Here is a 15930-nt window from a genome sequence, read left to right on the forward strand (position 1 = left end):
ACAGTGTAAGCTACAGTATTCATCACACAGTCCGTTTTAGTTGTTTTCTCCTTCGGCGAAAGCTTTGAAAGTAACAATAATGGTCAAAACGTAGTTGAGTGAATCAGGTTCTAAAACTAAACCTAATCCTTCATTCCATAAAGACAATGATGAAAACAGGTCATTTGCTTGATAGAAACAGTGTAAGCTAAAGCTTTCATCACACAGTCCGTTTTAGTTGTTTTCTCCTTCTGCAAAAGCTTTGAAAGTAACAAATATGGTCAAAACGTAGTTCAGTGAATCAGGTTCTAAAACTAAACCTAATCCTTCATTCCATAATGAAAATGATGAAAACAGGTCATTTGCTTGATAGAAACAGTGTAAGCTAAAGCTTTCATCACACAGTCCGTTTTAGTTGTTTTCTCCTTCGGCGAAAGCTTTGAAAGTAACAATAATGATCAAAACGTAGTTCAGTGAATCAGGTTCTAAAACTAAACCTAATCCTTCATTCCATAATGAGAATGATAAAAACAGGTCATTTGCTTGATAAAAACAGTGTAAGCTAAAGCATTCATCACACAGTCCGTTTTAGTTGTTTTCTCCTTCGGCGAAAGCTTTGAAAGTAACAATAATGGTCAAAACGTAGTTGAGTGAATCAGGTTCTAAAACTAAACCTAATCCTTCATTCCATAATGAGAATGATAAAAACAGGTCATTTGCTTGATAAAAACAGTGTAAGCTAAAGCATTCATCACACAGTCCGTTTTAGTTGTTTTCTCCTTCGGCGAAAGCTTTGAAAGTAACAATAATGGTCAAAACGTAGTTGAGTGAATCAGGTTCTAAAACTAAACCTAACCCTTCATTCCATAAAGATAATGATGAAAACAGGTCATTTGCTTGATAGAAACAGTGTAAGCTAAAGCTTTCATCACACAGTCCGTTTTAGTTGTTTTCTCCTTCTGCAAAAGCTTTGAAAGTAACAAATATGGTCAAAACGTAGTTGAGTGAATCAGCTTCTAAAACTAAACCTAATCCTTCATTCCATAATAATAATGATGAAAAAAGGTAATTTGCTTGTTAGAAACAGTGTAAGCTACAATATTCTTCATACAGTCCGTTTTAGTTGTTTTCTCCTTCTGCAAAAGCTTTGAAAGTAACAAATATGGTCAAAACGTAGTTCAGTGAATCAGGTTCTAAAACTAAACTTAACCCTTCATTCCATAAAGATAATGATGAAAACAGGTCATTTGCTTGATAGAAACAGTGTAAGCTACAGTATTCTTCATACAGTCCGTTTTAGTTGTTTTCTCCTTCGGCAAAAGCTTTGAAAGTAACAATAATGGTCAAAACCTAGTTGAGTGAATCAGGTTCTAAAACTAAACCTAACCCTTCATTCCATAAAGATAATGATGAAAACAGGTCATTTGCTTGATAGAAACAGTGTAAGCTAAAGCTTTCATCACACAGTCCGTTTTAGTTGTTTTCTCCTTCTGCAAAAGCTTTGAAAGTAACAAATATGGTCAAGACGTAGTTCAGTGAATCAGGTTCTAAAACTAAACCTAACCCTTCATTCCATAAAGACAATGATGAAAACAGGTCATTTGCTTGATAGAAACAGTTTAAGCTAAAGCTTTCATCACACAGTCCGTTTTAGTTGTTTTCTCCTTCTGCAAAAGCTTTGAAAGTAACAAATATGGTCAAAACGTAGTTCAGTGAATCAGGTTCTAAAACTAAACCTAATCCTTCATTCCATAATGAAAATGATGAAAACAGGTCATTTGCTTGATAAAAACAGTGTAAGCTAAAGCATTTGTCACACAGTCCGTTTTAGTTGTTTTCTCCTTCTGCAAAAGCTTTGAAAGTAACAAATATGGTCAAAACGTAGTTCAGTGAATCAGGTTCTAAAACTAAACCTAATCCTTCATTCCATAATGAAAATGATGAAAACAGGTCATTTGCTTGATAAAAACGGTGTAAGCTAAAGCATTCATCACACAGTCCGTTTTAGTTGTTTTCTCCTTCTGCAAAAGCTTTGAAAGTAACAAATATGGTCAAAACGTAGTTCAGTGAATCAGGTTCTAAAACTAAACCTAATCCTTCATTCCATAATGAAAATGATGAAAACAGGTCATTTGCTTGATAGAAACAGTGTAAGCTAAAGCTTTCATCACACAGTCCGTTTTAGTTGTTTTCTCCTTCGGCGAAAGCTTTGAAAGTAACAATAATGATCAAAACGTAGTTCAGTGAATCAGGTTCTAAAACTAAACCTAATCCTTCATTCCATAATGAGAATGATAAAAACAGGTCATTTGCTTGATAAAAACAGTGTAAGCTAAAGCATTCATCACACAGTCCGTTTTAGTTGTTTTCTCCTTCGGCGAAAGCTTTGAAAGTAACAATAATGGTCAAAACGTAGTTGAGTGAATCAGGTTCTAAAACTAAACCTAATCCTTCATTCCATAATGAGAATGATAAAAACAGGTCATTTGCTTGATAAAAACAGTGTAAGCTAAAGCATTCATCACACAGTCCGTTTTAGTTGTTTTCTCCTTCGGCGAAAGCTTTGAAAGTAACAATAATGGTCAAAACGTAGTTGAGTGAATCAGGTTCTAAAACTAAACCTAACCCTTCATTCCATAAAGATAATGATGAAAACAGGTCATTTGCTTGATAGAAACAGTGTAAGCTAAAGCTTTCATCACACAGTCCGTTTTAGTTGTTTTCTCCTTCTGCAAAAGCTTTGAAAGTAACAAATATGGTCAAAACGTAGTTGAGTGAATCAGCTTCTAAAACTAAACCTAATCCTTCATTCCATAATAATAATGATGAAAAAAGGTAATTTGCTTGTTAGAAACAGTGTAAGCTACAATATTCTTCATACAGTCCGTTTTAGTTGTTTTCTCCTTCTGCAAAAGCTTTGAAAGTAACAAATATGGTCAAAACGTAGTTCAGTGAATCAGGTTCTAAAACTAAACTTAACCCTTCATTCCATAAAGATAATGATGAAAACAGGTCATTTGCTTGATAGAAACAGTGTAAGCTACAGTATTCTTCATACAGTCCGTTTTAGTTGTTTTCTCCTTCGGCAAAAGCTTTGAAAGTAACAATAATGGTCAAAACCTAGTTGAGTGAATCAGGTTCTAAAACTAAACCTAACCCTTCATTCCATAAAGATAATGATGAAAACAGGTCATTTGCTTGATAGAAACAGTGTAAGCTAAAGCTTTCATCACACAGTCCGTTTTAGTTGTTTTCTCCTTCTGCAAAAGCTTTGAAAGTAACAAATATGGTCAAGACGTAGTTCAGTGAATCAGGTTCTAAAACTAAACCTAACCCTTCATTCCATAAAGACAATGATGAAAACAGGTCATTTGCTTGATAGAAACAGTTTAAGCTAAAGCTTTCATCACACAGTCCGTTTTAGTTGTTTTCTCCTTCTGCAAAAGCTTTGAAAGTAACAAATATGGTCAAAACGTAGTTCAGTGAATCAGGTTCTAAAACTAAACCTAATCCTTCATTCCATAATGAAAATGATGAAAACAGGTCATTTGCTTGATAAAAACAGTGTAAGCTAAAGCATTTGTCACACAGTCCGTTTTAGTTGTTTTCTCCTTCTGCAAAAGCTTTGAAAGTAACAAATATGGTCAAAACGTAGTTCAGTGAATCAGGTTCTAAAACTAAACCTAATCCTTCATTCCATAATGAAAATGATGAAAACAGGTCATTTGCTTGATAAAAACGGTGTAAGCTAAAGCATTCATCACACAGTCCGTTTTAGTTGTTTTCTCCTTCGGCGAAAGCTTTGAAAGTAACAATAATGGTCAAAACGTAGTTGAGTGAATCAGGTTCTAAAACTAAACCTAATCCTTCATTCCATAAAGACAATGATGAAAACAGGTCATTTGCTTGATAGAAACAGTGTAAGCTAAAGCTTTCATCACACAGTCCGTTTTAGTTGTTTTCTCCTTCTGCAAAAGCTTTGAAAGTAACAAATATGGTCAAAACGTAGTTCAGTGAATCAGGTTCTAAAACTAAACCTAATCCTTCATTCCATAATGAAAATGATGAAAACAGGTCATTTGCTTGATAAAAACAGTGTAAGCTAAAGCATTCATCACACAGTCCGTTTTAGTTGTTTTCTCCTTCTGCAAAAGCTTTGAAAGTAACAAATATGGTCAAAACGTAGTTCAGTGAATCAGGTTCTAAAACTAAACCTAATCCTTCATTCCATAATAATAATGATGAAAAAAGGTAATTTGCTTGTTAGAAACAGTGTAAGCTACAGTATTCTTCATACAGTCCGTTTTAGTTGTTTTCTCCTTCAGCAAAAGCTTTGAAAGTAACAAATATGGTCAAAACGTAGTTCAGTGAATCAGCTTCTAAAACTAAACCTAATCCTTCATTCCATAATAATAATGATGAAAAAAGGTAATTTGCTTGTTAGAAACAGTGTAAGCTACAATATTCTTTATACAGTTCGTTTTAGTTGTTTTCTCCTTCGGCGAAAGCTTTGAAAGTAACAATAATGGTCAAAACGTAGTTGAGTGAATCAGGTTCTAAAACTAAACTTAACCCTTCATTCCATAAAGATAATGATGAAAACAGGTCATTTGCTTGATAGAAACAGTGTAAGCTAAAGCTTTCATCACACAGTCCGTTTTAGTTGTTTTCTCCTTCGGCGAAAGCTTTGAAAGTAACAATAATGATCAAAACGTAGTTCAGTGAATCAGGTTCTAAAACTAAACCTAATCCTTCATTCCATAATGAGAATGATAAAAACAGGTCATTTGCTTGATAAAAACAGTGTAAGCTAAAGCATTCATCACACAGTCCGTTTTAGTTGTTTTCTCCTTCGGCGAAAGCTTTGAAAGTAACAATAATGGTCAAAACGTAGTTGAGTGAATCAGGTTCTAAAACTAAACCTAATCCTTCATTCCATAATGAGAATGATAAAAACAGGTCATTTGCTTGATAAAAACAGTGTAAGCTAAAGCATTCATCACACAGTCCGTTTTAGTTGTTTTCTCCTTCGGCGAAAGCTTTGAAAGTAACAATAATGGTCAAAACGTAGTTGAGTGAATCAGGTTCTAAAACTAAACCTAACCCTTCATTCCATAAAGATAATGATGAAAACAGGTCATTTGCTTGATAGAAACAGTGTAAGCTAAAGCTTTCATCACACAGTCCGTTTTAGTTGTTTTCTCCTTCTGCAAAAGCTTTGAAAGTAACAAATATGGTCAAAACGTAGTTGAGTGAATCAGCTTCTAAAACTAAACCTAATCCTTCATTCCATAATAATAATGATGAAAAAAGGTAATTTGCTTGTTAGAAACAGTGTAAGCTACAATATTCTTCATACAGTCCGTTTTAGTTGTTTTCTCCTTCTGCAAAAGCTTTGAAAGTAACAAATATGGTCAAAACGTAGTTCAGTGAATCAGGTTCTAAAACTAAACTTAACCCTTCATTCCATAAAGATAATGATGAAAACAGGTCATTTGCTTGATAGAAACAGTGTAAGCTACAGTATTCATCACACAGTCCGTTTTAGTTGTTTTCTCCTTCGGCGAAAGCTTTGAAAGTAACAATAATGGTCAAAACGTAGTTGAGTGAATCAGGTTCTAAAACTAAACCTAATCCTTCATTCCATAAAGACAATGATGAAAACAGGTCATTTGCTTGATAGAAACAGTGTAAGCTAAAGCTTTCATCACACAGTCCGTTTTAGTTGTTTTCTCCTTCTGCAAAAGCTTTGAAAGTAACAAATATGGTCAAAACGTAGTTCAGTGAATCAGGTTCTAAAACTAAACCTAATCCTTCATTCCATAATGAAAATGATGAAAACAGGTCATTTGCTTGATAGAAACAGTGTAAGCTAAAGCTTTCATCACACAGTCCGTTTTAGTTGTTTTCTCCTTCGGCGAAAGCTTTGAAAGTAACAATAATGATCAAAACGTAGTTCAGTGAATCAGGTTCTAAAACTAAACCTAATCCTTCATTCCATAATGAGAATGATAAAAACAGGTCATTTGCTTGATAAAAACAGTGTAAGCTAAAGCATTCATCACACAGTCCGTTTTAGTTGTTTTCTCCTTCGGCGAAAGCTTTGAAAGTAACAATAATGATCAAAACGTAGTTCAGTGAATCAGCTTCTAAAACTAAACCTAATCCTTCATTCCATAATAATAATGATGAAAAAAGGTAATTTGCTTGTTAGAAACAGTGTAAGCTACAATATTCTTCATACAGTCCGTTTTAGTTGTTTTCTCCTTCTGCAAAAGCTTTGAAAGTAACAATAATGGTCAAAACCTAGTTGAGTGAATCAGGTTCTAAAACTAAACCTAACCCTTCATTCCATAAAGATAATGATGAAAACAGGTCATTTGCTTGATAGAAACAGTGTAAGCTACAGTATTCTTCATACAGTCCGTTTTAGTTGTTTTCTCCTTCGGCAAAAGCTTTGAAAGTAACAATAATGGTCAAAACCTAGTTGAGTGAATCAGGTTCTAAAACTAAACCTAATCCTTCATTCCATAATGAGAATGATAAAAACAGGTCATTTGCTTGATAAAAACAGTGTAAGCTAAAGCATTCATCACACAGTCCGTTTTAGTTGTTTTCTCCTTCGGCGAAAGCTTTGAAAGTAACAATAATGATCAAAACGTAGTTCAGTGAATCAGGTTCTAAAACTAAACCTAATCCTTCATTCCATAATGAGAATGATAAAAACAGGTCATTTGCTTGATAAAAACAGTGTAAGCTAAAGCATTCATCACACAGTCCGTTTTAGTTGTTTTCTCCTTCGGCGAAAGCTTTGAAAGTAACAATAATGGTCAAAACGTAGTTGAGTGAATCAGGTTCTAAAACTAAACCTAACCCTTCATTCCATAAAGATAATGATGAAAACAGGTCATTTGCTTGATAGAAACAGTGTAAGCTAAAGCTTTCATCACACAGTCCGTTTTAGTTGTTTTCTCCTTCTGCAAAAGCTTTGAAAGTAACAAATATGGTCAAAACGTAGTTGAGTGAATCAGCTTCTAAAACTAAACCTAATCCTTCATTCCATAATAATAATGATGAAAAAAGGTAATTTGCTTGTTAGAAACAGTGTAAGCTACAATATTCTTCATACAGTCCGTTTTAGTTGTTTTCTCCTTCTGCAAAAGCTTTGAAAGTAACAAATATGGTCAAAACGTAGTTCAGTGAATCAGGTTCTAAAACTAAACTTAACCCTTCATTCCATAAAGATAATGATGAAAACAGGTCATTTGCTTGATAGAAACAGTGTAAGCTACAGTATTCTTCATACAGTCCGTTTTAGTTGTTTTCTCCTTCGGCAAAAGCTTTGAAAGTAACAATAATGGTCAAAACCTAGTTGAGTGAATCAGGTTCTAAAACTAAACCTAACCCTTCATTCCATAAAGATAATGATGAAAAAAAAGGTCATTTGTTGTTAGAAACAGTGTAAGCTAAAGCTTTCATCACACAGTCCGTTTTAGTTGTTTTCTCCTTCTGCAAAAGCTTTGAAAGTAACAAATATGGTCAAAACGTAGTTCAGTGAATCAGGTTCTAAAACTAAACCTAATCCTTCATTCCATAATGAAAATGATGAAAACAGGTCATTTGCTTGATAAAAACGGTGTAAGCTAAAGCATTCATCACACAGTCCGTTTTAGTTGTTTTCTCCTTCGGCGAAAGCTTTGAAAGTAACAATAATGGTCAAAACGTAGTTGAGTGAATCAGGTTCTAAAACTAAACCTAATCCTTCATTCCATAATGAAAATGATGAAAACAGGTCATTTGCTTGATAAAAACAGTGTAAGCTAAAGCATTCATCACACAGTCCGTTTTAGTTGTTTTCTCCTTCTGCAAAAGCTTTGAAAGTAACAAATATGGTCAAAACGTAGTTCAGTGAATCAGGTTCTAAAACTAAACCTAATCCTTCATTCCATAATGAAAATGATGAAAACAGGTCATTTGCTTGATAAAAACGGTGTAAGCTAAAGCATTCATCACACAGTCCGTTTTAGTTGTTTTCTCCTTCGGCGAAAGCTTTGAAAGTAACAATAATGGTCAAAACGTAGTTGAGTGAATCAGGTTCTAAAACTAAACCTAATCCTTCATTCCATAAAGACAATGATGAAAACAGGTCATTTGCTTGATAGAAACAGTGTAAGCTAAAGCTTTCATCACACAGTCCGTTTTAGTTGTTTTCTCCTTCTGCAAAAGCTTTGAAAGTAACAAATATGGTCAAAACGTAGTTCAGTGAATCAGGTTCTAAAACTAAACCTAATCCTTCATTCCATAATGAAAATGATGAAAACAGGTCATTTGCTTGATAGAAACAGTGTAAGCTAAAGCTTTCATCACACAGTCCGTTTTAGTTGTTTTCTCCTTCGGCGAAAGCTTTGAAAGTAACAATAATGATCAAAACGTAGTTCAGTGAATCAGGTTCTAAAACTAAACCTAATCCTTCATTCCATAATGAGAATGATAAAAACAGGTCATTTGCTTGATAAAAACAGTGTAAGCTAAAGCATTCATCACACAGTCCGTTTTAGTTGTTTTCTCCTTCGGCGAAAGCTTTGAAAGTAACAATAATGGTCAAAACGTAGTTGAGTGAATCAGGTTCTAAAACTAAACCTAATCCTTCATTCCATAATGAGAATGATAAAAACAGGTCATTTGCTTGATAAAAACAGTGTAAGCTAAAGCATTCATCACACAGTCCGTTTTAGTTGTTTTCTCCTTCGGCGAAAGCTTTGAAAGTAACAATAATGGTCAAAACGTAGTTGAGTGAATCAGGTTCTAAAACTAAACCTAACCCTTCATTCCATAAAGATAATGATGAAAACAGGTCATTTGCTTGATAGAAACAGTGTAAGCTAAAGCTTTCATCACACAGTCCGTTTTAGTTGTTTTCTCCTTCTGCAAAAGCTTTGAAAGTAACAAATATGGTCAAAACGTAGTTGAGTGAATCAGCTTCTAAAACTAAACCTAATCCTTCATTCCATAATAATAATGATGAAAAAAGGTAATTTGCTTGTTAGAAACAGTGTAAGCTACAATATTCTTCATACAGTCCGTTTTAGTTGTTTTCTCCTTCTGCAAAAGCTTTGAAAGTAACAAATATGGTCAAAACGTAGTTCAGTGAATCAGGTTCTAAAACTAAACTTAACCCTTCATTCCATAAAGATAATGATGAAAACAGGTCATTTGCTTGATAGAAACAGTGTAAGCTACAGTATTCATCACACAGTCCGTTTTAGTTGTTTTCTCCTTCGGCGAAAGCTTTGAAAGTAACAATAATGGTCAAAACGTAGTTGAGTGAATCAGGTTCTAAAACTAAACCTAATCCTTCATTCCATAAAGACAATGATGAAAACAGGTCATTTGCTTGATAGAAACAGTGTAAGCTAAAGCTTTCATCACACAGTCCGTTTTAGTTGTTTTCTCCTTCTGCAAAAGCTTTGAAAGTAACAAATATGGTCAAAACGTAGTTCAGTGAATCAGGTTCTAAAACTAAACCTAATCCTTCATTCCATAATGAAAATGATGAAAACAGGTCATTTGCTTGATAGAAACAGTGTAAGCTAAAGCTTTCATCACACAGTCCGTTTTAGTTGTTTTCTCCTTCGGCGAAAGCTTTGAAAGTAACAATAATGATCAAAACGTAGTTCAGTGAATCAGGTTCTAAAACTAAACCTAATCCTTCATTCCATAATGAGAATGATAAAAACAGGTCATTTGCTTGATAAAAACAGTGTAAGCTAAAGCATTCATCACACAGTCCGTTTTAGTTGTTTTCTCCTTCGGCGAAAGCTTTGAAAGTAACAATAATGGTCAAAACGTAGTTGAGTGAATCAGGTTCTAAAACTAAACCTAATCCTTCATTCCATAATGAGAATGATAAAAACAGGTCATTTGCTTGATAAAAACAGTGTAAGCTAAAGCATTCATCACACAGTCCGTTTTAGTTGTTTTCTCCTTCGGCGAAAGCTTTGAAAGTAACAATAATGGTCAAAACGTAGTTGAGTGAATCAGGTTCTAAAACTAAACCTAACCCTTCATTCCATAAAGATAATGATGAAAACAGGTCATTTGCTTGATAGAAACAGTGTAAGCTAAAGCTTTCATCACACAGTCCGTTTTAGTTGTTTTCTCCTTCTGCAAAAGCTTTGAAAGTAACAAATATGGTCAAAACGTAGTTGAGTGAATCAGCTTCTAAAACTAAACCTAATCCTTCATTCCATAATAATAATGATGAAAAAAGGTAATTTGCTTGTTAGAAACAGTGTAAGCTACAATATTCTTCATACAGTCCGTTTTAGTTGTTTTCTCCTTCTGCAAAAGCTTTGAAAGTAACAAATATGGTCAAAACGTAGTTCAGTGAATCAGGTTCTAAAACTAAACTTAACCCTTCATTCCATAAAGATAATGATGAAAACAGGTCATTTGCTTGATAGAAACAGTGTAAGCTACAGTATTCTTCATACAGTCCGTTTTAGTTGTTTTCTCCTTCGGCAAAAGCTTTGAAAGTAACAATAATGGTCAAAACCTAGTTGAGTGAATCAGGTTCTAAAACTAAACCTAACCCTTCATTCCATAAAGATAATGATGAAAACAGGTCATTTGCTTGATAGAAACAGTGTAAGCTAAAGCTTTCATCACACAGTCCGTTTTAGTTGTTTTCTCCTTCTGCAAAAGCTTTGAAAGTAACAAATATGGTCAAGACGTAGTTCAGTGAATCAGGTTCTAAAACTAAACCTAACCCTTCATTCCATAAAGACAATGATGAAAACAGGTCATTTGCTTGATAGAAACAGTTTAAGCTAAAGCTTTCATCACACAGTCCGTTTTAGTTGTTTTCTCCTTCTGCAAAAGCTTTGAAAGTAACAAATATGGTCAAAACGTAGTTCAGTGAATCAGGTTCTAAAACTAAACCTAATCCTTCATTCCATAATGAAAATGATGAAAACAGGTCATTTGCTTGATAAAAACAGTGTAAGCTAAAGCATTTGTCACACAGTCCGTTTTAGTTGTTTTCTCCTTCTGCAAAAGCTTTGAAAGTAACAAATATGGTCAAAACGTAGTTCAGTGAATCAGGTTCTAAAACTAAACCTAATCCTTCATTCCATAATGAAAATGATGAAAACAGGTCATTTGCTTGATAAAAACGGTGTAAGCTAAAGCATTCATCACACAGTCCGTTTTAGTTGTTTTCTCCTTCGGCGAAAGCTTTGAAAGTAACAATAATGGTCAAAACGTAGTTGAGTGAATCAGGTTCTAAAACTAAACCTAATCCTTCATTCCATAAAGACAATGATGAAAACAGGTCATTTGCTTGATAGAAACAGTGTAAGCTAAAGCTTTCATCACACAGTCCGTTTTAGTTGTTTTCTCCTTCTGCAAAAGCTTTGAAAGTAACAAATATGGTCAAAACGTAGTTCAGTGAATCAGGTTCTAAAACTAAACCTAATCCTTCATTCCATAATGAAAATGATGAAAACAGGTCATTTGCTTGATAAAAACAGTGTAAGCTAAAGCATTCATCACACAGTCCGTTTTAGTTGTTTTCTCCTTCTGCAAAAGCTTTGAAAGTAACAAATATGGTCAAAACGTAGTTCAGTGAATCAGGTTCTAAAACTAAACCTAATCCTTCATTCCATAATAATAATGATGAAAAAAGGTAATTTGCTTGTTAGAAACAGTGTAAGCTACAGTATTCTTCATACAGTCCGTTTTAGTTGTTTTCTCCTTCAGCAAAAGCTTTGAAAGTAACAAATATGGTCAAAACGTAGTTCAGTGAATCAGCTTCTAAAACTAAACCTAATCCTTCATTCCATAATAATAATGATGAAAAAAGGTAATTTGCTTGTTAGAAACAGTGTAAGCTACAATATTCTTTATACAGTTCGTTTTAGTTGTTTTCTCCTTCGGCGAAAGCTTTGAAAGTAACAATAATGGTCAAAACGTAGTTGAGTGAATCAGGTTCTAAAACTAAACTTAACCCTTCATTCCATAAAGATAATGATGAAAACAGGTCATTTGCTTGATAGAAACAGTGTAAGCTAAAGCTTTCATCACACAGTCCGTTTTAGTTGTTTTCTCCTTCGGCGAAAGCTTTGAAAGTAACAATAATGATCAAAACGTAGTTCAGTGAATCAGGTTCTAAAACTAAACCTAATCCTTCATTCCATAATGAGAATGATAAAAACAGGTCATTTGCTTGATAAAAACAGTGTAAGCTAAAGCATTCATCACACAGTCCGTTTTAGTTGTTTTCTCCTTCGGCGAAAGCTTTGAAAGTAACAATAATGGTCAAAACGTAGTTGAGTGAATCAGGTTCTAAAACTAAACCTAATCCTTCATTCCATAATGAGAATGATAAAAACAGGTCATTTGCTTGATAAAAACAGTGTAAGCTAAAGCATTCATCACACAGTCCGTTTTAGTTGTTTTCTCCTTCGGCGAAAGCTTTGAAAGTAACAATAATGGTCAAAACGTAGTTGAGTGAATCAGGTTCTAAAACTAAACTTAACCCTTCATTCCATAAAGATAATGATGAAAACAGGTCATTTGCTTGATAGAAACAGTTTAAGCTAAAGCTTTCATCACACAGTCCGTTTTAGTTGTTTTCTCCTTCTGCAAAAGCTTTGAAAGTAACAATAATGGTCAAAACGTAGTTGAGTGAATCAGGTTCTAAAACTAAACCTAACCCTTCATTCCATAAAGATAATGATGAAAACAGGTCATTTGCTTGATAGAAACAGTGTAAGCTAAAGCTTTCATCACACAGTCCGTTTTAGTTGTTTTCTCCTTCTGCAAAAGCTTTGAAAGTAACAAATATGGTCAAAACGTAGTTCAGTGAATCAGCTTCTAAAACTAAACCTAATCCTTCATTCCATAATAATAATGATGAAAAAAGGTAATTTGCTTGTTAGAAACAGTGTAAGCTACAATATTCTTCATACAGTCCGTTTTAGTTGTTTTCTCCTTCTGCAAAAGCTTTGAAAGTAACAATAATGGTCAAAACCTAGTTGAGTGAATCAGGTTCTAAAACTAAACCTAACCCTTCATTCCATAAAGATAATGATGAAAACAGGTCATTTGCTTGATAGAAACAGTGTAAGCTACAGTATTCTTCATACAGTCCGTTTTAGTTGTTTTCTCCTTCGGCAAAAGCTTTGAAAGTAACAATAATGGTCAAAACCTAGTTGAGTGAATCAGGTTCTAAAACTAAACCTAACCCTTCATTCCATAAAGATAATGATGAAAACAGGTCATTTGCTTGATAGAAACAGTGTAAGCTAAAGCTTTCATCACACAGTCCGTTTTAGTTGTTTTCTCCTTCTGCAAAAGCTTTGAAAGTAACAAATATGGTCAAAACGTAGTTGAGTGAATCAGGTTCTAAAACTAAACCTAATCCTTCATTCCATAAAGACAATGATGAAAACAGGTCATTTGCTTGATAGAAACAGTGTAAGCTAAAGCTTTCATCACACAGTCCGTTGTAGTTGTTTTCTCCTTCTGTAAAAAGCTTTGAAAGTAACAAATATGGTCAAAACGTAGTTGAGTGAATCAGGTTCTAAAACTAAAACTAATCCTTCATTCCATAAAGACAATGATGAAAACAGGTAATTTGCTTGATAGAAACAGTGTAAGCTAAAGCTTTCATCACACAGTCCGTTTTAGTTGTTTTCTCCTTCTGCAAAAGCTTTGAAAGTAACAATAATGGTCAAAACGTAGTTGAGTGAATCAGGTTCTAAAACTAAACCTAATCCTTCATTCCATAAAGACAATGATGAAAACAGGTCATTTGCTTGATAGAAACAGTGTAAGCTAAAGCTTTCATCACACAGTCCGTTGTAGTTGTTTTCTCCTTCTGCAAAAGCTTTGAAAGTAACAAATATGGTCAAAACGTAGTTGAGTGAATCAGGTTCTAAAACTAAACCTAACCCTTCATTCCATAAAGATAATGATGAAAACAGGTCATTTGCTTGATAGAAACAGTGTAAGCTAAAGCTTTCATCACACAGTCCGTTTTAGTTGTTTTCTCCTTCTGCAAAAGCTTTGAAAGTAACAAATATGGTCAAAACGTAGTTCAGTGAATCAGGTTCTAAAACTAAACATAATCCTTCATTCCATAATGAGAATGATAAAAACAGGTCATTTGCTTGATAAAAACAGTGTAAGCTAAAGCATTCATCACACAGTCCGTTTTAGTTGTTTTCTCCTTCGGCGAAAGCTTTGAAAGTAACAATAATGGTCAAAACGTAGTTGAGTGAATCAGGTTCTAAAACTAAACCTAACCCTTCATTCCATAAAGATAATGATGAAAACAGGTCATTTGCTTGATAGAAACAGTGTAAGCTAAAGCTTTCATCACACAGTCCGTTTTAGTTGTTTTCTCCTTCTGCAAAAGCTTTGAAAGTAACAAATATGGTCAAAACGTAGTTGAGTGAATCAGGTTCTAAAACTAAAACTAATCCTTCATTCCATAAAGACAATGATGAAAACAGGTAATTTGCTTCTTAGAAACAGTGTAAGCTACAATATTCTTCATACAGTCCGTTTTAGTTGTTTTCTCCTTCGGCAAAAGCTTTGAAAGTAACAATAATGGTCAAAACCTAGTTGAGTGAATCAGGTTCTAAAACTAAACCTAACCCTTCATTCCATAAAGATAATGATGAAAACAGGTCATTTGCTTGATAGAAAAAGTGTAAGCTACAGTATTCTTCATACAGTCCGTTTTAGTTGTTTTCTCCTTCTGCAAAAGCTTTGAAAGTAACAAATATGGTCAAGACGTAGTTCAGTGAATCAGGTTCTAAAACTAAACCTAACCCTTCATTCCATAAAGACAATGATGAAAACAGGTCATTTGCTTGATAGAAACAGTGTAAGCTAAAGCTTTCATCACACAGTCCGTTTTAGTTGTTTTCTCCTTCTGCAAAAGCTTTGAAAGTAACAAATATGGTCAAAACGTAGTTCAGTGAATCAGGTTCTAAAACTAAACCTAATCCTTCATTCCATAATGAGAATGATAAAAACAGGTAATTTGCTTGATAGAAACAGTGTAAGCTAAAGCATTCATCACACAGTCCGTTTTAGTTGTTTTCTCCTTCGGCGAAAGCTTTGAAAGTAACAATAATGGTCAAAACGTAGTTGAGTGAATCAGGTTCTAAAACTAAACCTAATCCTTCATTCCATAAAGACAATGATGAAAACAGGTCATTTGCTTGATAGAAACAGTGTAAGCTAAAGCTTTCATCACACAGTCCGTTTTAGTTGTTTTCTCCTTCTGCAAAAGCTTTGAAAGTAACAAATATGGTCAAAACGTAGTTGAGTGAATCAGCTTCTAAAACTAAAACTAATCCTTCATTCCATAAAGACAATGATGAAAACAGGTAATTTGCTTGATAGAAACAGTGTAAGCTAAAGCTTTCATCACACAGTCCGTTTTAGTTGTTTTCTCCTTCGGCAAAAGCTTTGAAAGTAACAAATATGGTCAAAACGTAGTTGAGTGAATCAGGTTCTAAAACTAAACCTAACCCTTCATTCCATAAAGATAATGATGAAAACAGGTCATTTGCTTGATAGAAACAGTGTAAGCTAAAGCTTTCATCACACAGTCCGTTTTAGTTGTTTTCTCCTTCTGCAAAAGCTTTGAAAGTAACAAATATGGTCAAAACGTAGTTGAGTGAATCAGCTTATAAAACTAAACCTAATCCTTCATTCCATAATAATAATGATGAAAAAAGGTAATTTGCTTGTTAGAAACAGTGTAAGCTACAATATTCTTCATACAGTCCGTTTTAGTTGTTTTCTCCTTCGGCAAAAGCTTTGAAAGTAACAATAATGGTCAAAACCTAGTTGAGTGAATCAGGTTCTAAAACTAAACCTAACCCTTCATTCCATAAAGATAATGATGAAAACAGGTCATTTGCTTGATAG

The sequence above is a fragment of the Pungitius pungitius genome, chromosome 8, assembly GCF_949316345.1.
Source record: "Pungitius pungitius chromosome 8, fPunPun2.1, whole genome shotgun sequence".
Taxonomy (NCBI): Eukaryota; Metazoa; Chordata; class Actinopteri; order Perciformes; family Gasterosteidae; genus Pungitius; species Pungitius pungitius.